The 6,487-nt window shown below is 38.6% G+C and overlaps 1 non-coding gene across 1 annotated transcript; it reads right to left on the reverse strand.

The window, feature by feature from the left end:
• Positions 1–1,683: 1,683 nt before the first annotated feature.
• Trnam-cau (transfer RNA methionine (anticodon CAU)) lies at positions 1,684–1,757 on the reverse strand. Its single transcript has one exon. It is a non-coding gene; the product is annotated as a tRNA-Met (tRNA).
• Positions 1,758–6,487: the final 4,730 nt, after the last annotated feature.

Raw genomic sequence — 6,487 nt, forward strand, 5'->3', positions numbered from 1 at the left:
TTTCAGGGAAGTTAGCTAAGAAAGAATTCAGAATGTGGGCCACCATTTTTTAAAATATTTCTTTAGTTGCAGATTGTTAAATGTACTTCTCTTTTTTTTTTTTTTTGAGAGAGAGAATTTTTTAATATTTATTTTTTAGTTTTTGGCGGACACAACATCTTTGTTTGTATGTGGTGCTGAGGATCAAACCCGGGCCGCACGCATGCCATCCCCAGCCCCGAATGTACTTCTCAATACAATATCTTTATTTATTTATTTTTATGTGGTGCTAAGGATTGAACCCAGTACCTCACACATGTGAGGCAGTCGCTCCACCACTGAACCACACAGCCACAGCCCACCACCATTGTTTTTTATTCTCTTCCAATCTCACTGACTGCTTCTCCTCAGTCTTTAGATGATTCCTCTCCATCTTTACAGTTTGCAAATATCGGATAGCCTCGAGTCTTATCCTTGAACTTCTTTTAAATCTGTACTTTATTTTTGTTTGTTTATTTATTTTGCAGTGCTGGGGTGAAACCCAAGGCTTTATGAATGCCAGGGAAACATTTTACTACTGTGCTAGACACCCAGGCCTGATCCTACTCTAAATGAGCAAAGTATGCTTAGAACACTAAAATTTGACCAAGAAGTAGGGCAGGAGATAAAGGGTCAAGAACTGTGAAGTGTCTGAGATTTTATCCTAGTTGTAGTCTAACAAGTTAACTAGTCATAATTTTCTGGATTTTGGTAAAAGACACAAGATTCTTGAGTCAGAGACAAAGGAATTTGTTACAAGAATAGCAGCTGTCAGAGTAGTGGGATTTGGGCCAGTTCTCTAAGTGCTGACTCCTAAAGGGTAATATGAAGAGGACGGGGCGACACCAGCCCCTGCAGTGAATTGCATTACAGGAAAAGAACCCTGAGCTTAGGGAATCTGAGCCCTTTATAATGGATAGTGGGCATGACTGCCTTATGCTCCAAAGGGAGATATTGTCTCTATCTACCAAGACTGTTAGCTATATAAAATCCTTGAAAAAACAGTCCAGAATAAAAGCAGCCAGTGATTCTGTTCATAAGATGTACAGAAATATGAGAAAAAAACAGAGAGAATTGTCTCTCAATGTGTATTTGTATACATTTTAACAAAAGAATAAACAAAAACATTTTGTAAAGTTACCTATAGTGAGGAAACAGCGGATCAAGGATGGAAGTTCTCTGAATGTACTTCTCAAATATACCTTGTTTTGCATATTTGATTTTGAAGCCATCTATTTTGACTAATCAGGAAACAAAATTAAAATTTCAAAAAGCAATTCCTAAAAACTGAAAACTACATGAAAGGAATGAAAGTAATTGTCTATCAAATTGGTAGAATACTCCCACAGAGCATAATTATTTTGAGTTACTTTTAAATACAGTAATTTGTCTATATATCCCTAGTGGGATACACTCTAAAGGCAAAAGGAAATCCAAAAACATCTTACACTCCTGTCAGCAGTCATGTTAGTGGGAGTGGTGGGGTTGGTATTCTGAGATTGTTTGAAGTAACATGTTAATAAAATTGGGGGCCAAAATTTTCAGTATGAGAGAATGAATAGAGATACATATTTAATATCAAAGAGTTTAATTAAAACCAGATAGCTTAAATTTGAAAAAATGAAGTATTATATAGAAATTCATGATACAATTTTTTTGTGTGTGTGTGTGGTACTGGGGATTGAACCCAGGGCCTTTTGTATATGAGGCAAGCACTCTACCAACTGAGCTATATCCCCAGCCCCTACAATTTATTTTTATAAGAAAAAAAAGTGTGTTCCCAAACTCTAACACTAAAAAGGCATAGAAACAATGACCAATCTAGAAGCAAATGATACTAAAATTGAGATACTTACATACTAAAAAGAACTAGGGCTCCTTAAAAAAAATAGCTGATCCAGCCAAGTACATGTCTGTAATCCTAGCTACTCAGGAGGCTTAGGGATAAGGATTGCAAGTTCAAGGCTAGCCTGGGCAATTTAGTGAGACCCTGTCTCAAAATAAAACAGACTGGGGATGTAGCTTGGTAGTAGAGCACCTCTGGGTTCAATTCCCAGTACCACTAAAAAAAAAATTAAAAGTCAAAAAAGAAAAAAAAGAGAGAGAGAGGGAGAAACTGATTCCAGGTCTAGGGTAGGAAATGTACAAGATTAGCTTTAAATATCTTGTCATACTAGAAAGTAAGGAAGTTATCAAGAAGTCTTGGTAAAGTGTCAAAAGAATTCAGGGACCAATTCATAGGAACTCCCATTGGCCAAAGATTTGCACATCAACAGAAATTACAATTGCATAAGATGGAAACATATTGAATATATTTTTTCTTTTTCTTTCTATTTTTTCTTTTTCAGTGCTAGAGATTGAACTAGAGACCTTGCACATGCTAGGCAAGTACTCTATCACTAAGCTATATCCCCAGCCCATGTTAAGTATATTTAAATTCATGATTCATGACAAGAGATATTTCAAAAAAAAAGAAAGAAATCTCATTGGTCACCTGAAGAGAATGTTAAGGAACTAATTCATGATTCTGAAACCTTTTCATGAAGAGAAAGAATTATTATTTACCACTTTCCCAGTGCCATTTATACGTGAAAGACTCCTATATTTTCACTTCAGAACCCAATCTCTTCCCTGAACTCCCAGCTCATAAATCCACCTACCTATTCTACATCTCCATTTGAATATCTAATAGCCATGCCCAACTCACTATGTCTCCAACTAAAATCTTTAATTCCCTTTCCTTTTACAAATCTGCTCCTCTCAGTATTTCCCTTCTCAAAAGAGTGAGCAAGGTGACTTGTTCACACCAAAAACACTGCCATCTTTCTTGACTCCTCACTTCTTCTCATGCCTCTCATCTAATTTATAGCAAATCCTCTTGGCTCTTCCTTTGATATGTATCCTGAATCCATCCTCGCCTCATCACCTCCTCTGTTCCCACCGTTGTACATGCTCCTGTTCTCTGGTTCTCTTCAACTAGTTTTTCAACAGCTTCCAATTTCCAATCTTGCTTCCCTAATGGATGATTGTCTACACTGCAACAGAGTCACCCTTTAGAAGTGTTTTAAGATCATATCCTGACTGGCAAACAGGGAGGGAGGGGGGAAGTGTTGGGAGTGGTATTGTGATATAACAAATTATATTGTTATATCTTATGCATACTGTACAAACATGTAACAACAAATCTCATCCATATGTACAAATATAATGTGCCAATAAAAATTTTGAAAAAAAGAAAGAAAAGCAGATTAATAAATAAATAATGTGGGCCCAGCATGGTGGCACACGCCTGTAACCCCTGAGGCTCAGGCTGAGGCAAGAGGATCTTGAGTTCAAAGCAAAAGCTTGGCACTAAGCAACTGTTTCTAAATAAAATACAAAATAGGGCTGGGGATGTGGCTCAGTGGTTGAGTGCCCCTGAGTTCAATCCCTGGTATCCCAAAATAATCAGTTAATATGGGGCTGGGGCTGTAGGTCAGTGGTAGAGCACTTGCCTGGCACATGTGAGGCACTGAGTTTCATCCTCAGCACCACATAAATATAAATAAATAAATAAAATAAAAATATTGTGCCCATCTACAACTAAAAATTTTTAAAAATAATGTGAAAAAAAAATTATGTCCCTGTAAGGTCACGGCACTTCTTCCCTCAAGATTTTCCAATCACATTCCACTTCATGCAGAGTAATATGCAAGGTATTTCTACATTTGCAAAGGAGGGAACCAAAAGTATGACCAAAAAAAAAATTTTAAGGCCTAGCTTGATCTGGCCGTGGCCACATCCAATGACTGATTATTGTAGTAGTATAGAGACCTGGTCATCTCTTCCCATCTCAGGATAACTCTGAAGGGCCATTGTAGCACTAGGCTTGAGGTCCTTCCTGGGCCCCTTTGGCAGCTTAATTTCTCCCTCCTCCCACATCTGCTTGCTCGCCCACCCCCTACAGGTATTAATTCTAAGGGCGCTTCCTAATGAATACCCCACCTGCTAATTTCCCCCTGCAGAAACAGCCCTGTCTGGTAGCCACACTAGTGCCCCGCGCCCCCCACTTCCACAATCCCTCCAGTAAGAACCATAGAGACAGCTTCAAAAAAGGATGCCATCCATCTCCACTTGTTCCAGGGAACTGCTGGCTACAGAAAACCCTTAATATTTTGAACAATCCTTCCTCTTTTGAAATTGAATGTCTCCAACCAAGAACATCCCCAAATGAGAAAGTCTCCCCACTTCCAAAAATCCTGACCACAATAGAAAATTCACCAATCTGAAATCATCTCGGTATTTCCTCTTTTTACTCTATAAAACATACTCTTTAACACCCTTGCATCAAATGCCTGCAAATGTGGTGACGGCAGATGGGTTCTCTTACGGCAAGTTTATGAATAAAGAGCTTTTGTTAATTTTGCCTGGACTTAGCTTTGTCTTTGACACATCTCAGTCTGTTTCCTAGCAAACTCAACCTGAGATAATTTATCTACTTATTTCCTTGTCACCTGGGTTTCCCCCACCATTCCCTGAGAGTAGGCGCTTTATAGTGTCCCCATTCACTAGCATAGTGCCACACACGGGAAGCTGCTCGGTAACTATTCACTGGATGAATGAGTGAAGTGCCAATTAAGCTGAGATCTGAATGACAAGGAGCTAGCCAGGCAAAGATCTTGCGAAATTACATTTTAGGTGTTGGGAACAGCAAATAAAATTCTGCAAAGAGCTCTTTCCTTTCTGGTTTGATTCCAGTTCTTTGCCAGTGTAATTTAGTCTTTGGGACAGTTAGAAGATTTTTTTCTTTGTTTTTTCTCCCCCGCCCCCCACCATTTTCTCCTTACTCCCATTCCAAGACTTTTACAAATTTAGCCCAGAGCACAGACCTCCCTTCAGACTACCATATCATTCAATCAATCACCAATCTTGAGTTTTTATTGGTGAAGACTTATCAGACCTGAGTTGCTGCCTTTCCATTATTTACAGTTCATGTTCCTCAAAATATTTATTTGTGGAAGGACATCATGGTTGATAGGAACTTGATGTTAAGGAATTTAGAATTGTTCTGGAATCCATTTCACAATTCATCCAGGGGAAAGACCAGCATCCCTCATGGTCTTAGGTTCTGTGGAAAGAGGGAACTCATGAGAATTCTCTGGGGAGCTTTTCTCACAGACACCCCCATGACTCTCCCTTCCACTCATACACATTCTATGTAGAGTGTGGTTATGTGTGTTTTATTCTACTTTTTTTTAATATGTCTTTTCTTTTTTTAAAATATTTTTTTAGTTGTCAATGGACCTTTATTTTACTTATTTATATGTGGTGCTGAGATTTGAACCCAGTGCCTCATACATGCTAGGCAAGCGCTCTACCACTGAGCCACAGCCCTAGCCCAAGTCTTTTCTTAATGTAGAATTTACATATGGTGGGCTGTGGTTGTAGCTCAGTGGTTGAGCACTTGCCTCACATGCGTGAGGCGCCGGGTTCAATCCTCAGCACCAAATAAATAAATAAACAAACAAATAAATAAAACAAAGCTATTGCGTCCATCTACAACTAAAAAAATGTATAATAAAAGGAATTTGCACATGGTTAAAAACATGAAATGCTGTACAGTAGTCTTTCTCACCCTTCCCCTGTGCTCTGCCTTTATTTGTTCCGGTTTTAACTCTTTCTGAGGTTTATCTCTGTGCCTCTAAATAATCTGCTGATACCACATTGTCTTCATTTATCATTTTTAGATATCATCTGCTGACTTACTGGCAAGACCTTGAGAATTGAGCTCAGTTATACCAGCCCCCTCCATCACCTCTTCCTCTCCAAATACAGTCAGGGCATATTTTTAGTTTTGACTTTGATTTTTCTTTGTTTCTTTCCTTCACATGTTTTAAGCTTTTCCCAAATGTCTGATGATCTTATATTATCATATTTAAGAATGAAGCACTATGAGGGGAAGGGGAAAAATAATACAAGGGGGACAAACGAATGTCAGTAGAGGGGGCAGAGAGAGAAGAGGGGAGGGGAGGGGAGGGGAGGGGGGATAGTAGAGGATAGGAAAGGCAGCAGAATACAACAGACACTAGTATGGCAATATGTAAATCAATGGATGTGTAACTGATGTGATTCTGCAATCTGTATATGGGGTAAAAATGGGAGCTCATAACCCACTTGAATCAAATTGTGAAATATGATATATCAAGAACTATGTAATGTTTTGAACAGCCAACAATAAAAAATTAAAAAAAAAAAAGAATGAAGCACTAGAAAAATGTACTAAGGACTCTATGAACTTGGTAGGTCTTGTTAACTGACTAGATTTCATTCACCTTAGGGCGCATAGGCTATTGTCTAGGAATCAATAAATGTTAGAAGTCATCATGTTTGCACTCAAGCTAATGCCACTTTTGCTCTCAACTCTCTTGCATTCACTAAATTTATTTAAAGAGCAACCTGCTGGGCTGAGGCTGTGGCTCAGTGGTAGAAC

Source organism: Marmota flaviventris, chromosome X, assembly GCF_047511675.1.
Source record: "Marmota flaviventris isolate mMarFla1 chromosome X, mMarFla1.hap1, whole genome shotgun sequence".
In the NCBI taxonomy this organism is placed as follows: domain Eukaryota; kingdom Metazoa; phylum Chordata; class Mammalia; order Rodentia; family Sciuridae; genus Marmota; species Marmota flaviventris.